Source organism: Austrofundulus limnaeus, unplaced genomic scaffold (genome assembly GCF_001266775.1).
Source record: "Austrofundulus limnaeus strain Quisiro unplaced genomic scaffold, Austrofundulus_limnaeus-1.0 Scaffold728, whole genome shotgun sequence".
In the NCBI taxonomy this organism is placed as follows: domain Eukaryota; kingdom Metazoa; phylum Chordata; class Actinopteri; order Cyprinodontiformes; family Rivulidae; genus Austrofundulus; species Austrofundulus limnaeus.
In genome coordinates, this window is record NW_013953130.1 from 20857 (window position 1) to 22630 (window position 1774).

Below are 1774 nucleotides of genomic sequence, written 5' to 3' on the forward strand. Positions count from 1 at the left end.
TTCAGTCACTACCCAAAGCTCCTGACCATAGATGAGGGTAGGAACGTGGACCGACTGGTAAACTGAGAGCTTTGCCTTCTGGCTCAGCTCTCTCTTCACCACGACGGACCGGTACAACGCCCACATCACTGCAAACGCAGCACCAATCCACCTGTTGATCTCCTGCTCCATTCTTCCCTCATTCATGAACAAGACCTGAGATACTTAAACTCCTCCACTTGAGGCAGGACCTCCTCCCCAACCTGGAGAAGACACCCTACCCTTTTCCGGCTCAAGACCATGGTCTGGGATTTGGAGGCACTGGTCCTCACCCCGGCTGCTTCACACTCGTCTGTGAACCGCTCCAATGAGAGCTGGAGATCAGGATCTGATGAAGACAATAGGACCACATCATCCACAAAAATCAGAGATGTGATCCTAAGGTCACCAAAAAGGATCCCCTCAACACCTCGGCTGCTCCTAGAAATTCTGTCCATAAAAGTCATGAACAGAATCGGTGACAAAGGACAACCTTGGAGGAGTCCAGCTCTCACCGGAAACAAGTCTGACTTACTACCAGCAATGTGGACCAAGCTCTGGCACCGGTCCTACAGGGACCTAACAGCCCGTATCAATGGGCCTGGTACCCCATACTCCCAGAGTACCCCCGACAGGAGTCGCTGGGGGAGACGGTGGAACACCATCTCCAAGTCCACAAAACACATGTAGGCTGGTTGAACTCCCATGACCCCTCCAGGACCCTGCTGAAAGTGTAGAGCTGGTCCTCTGTTCCACGACCAGGACCAAAACCATACTGCTCTTCCTGAAYCCATAGCCCTTTGTTAGATAAAACTTAACTGAATTGACTCCAAAAGTTAGTCTATAGTTGATCATCTAATTATTATTTCCTAAAAGTTTCATTTAAACCTGTCCAGTGGTTCATGAGGTATGTAGATAACAGACAGACAGAGGAAGACACCRGCTGCTTTCAGCGGTGGGGATGACAAAGGTCTGAATGAGAAGCTGAATGAAGTGGGGGACGTTGATGTTTGGCTCTTGGGATGATGACAGCCGCCTCCCCTCAGAGCCAGGCAGCTGCTGCTGTGAGCTCCGACACAATGAGCAGGAGAGGAGGAGAGGCAGGGAAAGCGTCCTTAAACGTGGGCCGTTGTGTAATCCCTCCCTGGGCCCCTTTGCTATTTTTGTGCCTGGGTCCGCACGTCATGCTTGGGTATTTTCTCTGGTGACTCGCTCGCATCAATAGATCTTCTAACGTTCAGCTGATGGGACTTTACCTCGCTGATTTCTGCCTTTTGTTCTGATTGTCAGCCGGACACGAGCAGGATGGAGGACCGGACCGTGCCGTGTGAGGAATGCCACATGTGACTGTCGGTATGGAACAGGAGACCATTCAAATGTCAGGTTAGTGGGAGAATTAGGTTTGATGTGTGAATGTCAGCTGCGGTGGCAGCCGAGGCTGAGTGCTCTCACACGGAGCTGTTGCTCCATTTTACAGAGAGTCCAGCTCCAGTCATCTCCTGATGTTTCCTTTAATAGACAACTTCATGTGATGATGTAATGCAGCGGCACAACGATGCTCTCCTTATAGCCGGCATTTGTTTGCTCATGCTGCAGGCAGCAGTGAGGGGATGAGCTCTACCATGTCTCAGTGTGTACATACTGTACCGCCGTCAGCCCACAGTCATCCTGACACACACCTACTGCCACCCACCTGCCTGCTGCTGCTGGACGTCATTACTGCTGTGTCATCAGTTTTTCTTTTTCAGGGGGGGGG

At 51.4% G+C, this 1774-nt stretch overlaps 1 protein-coding gene across 2 annotated transcripts in view; it reads left to right on the plus strand.

Annotated features, from left to right (window-relative positions):
• Positions 1–1774, plus strand: part of hivep2b (HIVEP zinc finger 2b) — a gene marked incomplete at its 3' end in the record, with an annotated part of 49169 nt that overhangs the window by 11082 nt on the left and 36313 nt on the right. Inside the window, 2 exon segments of one of the 2 annotated variants that reach the window (XM_014028218.1) lie at positions 932–1210; positions 1309–1401. 2 annotated transcript variants of the gene reach the window in all.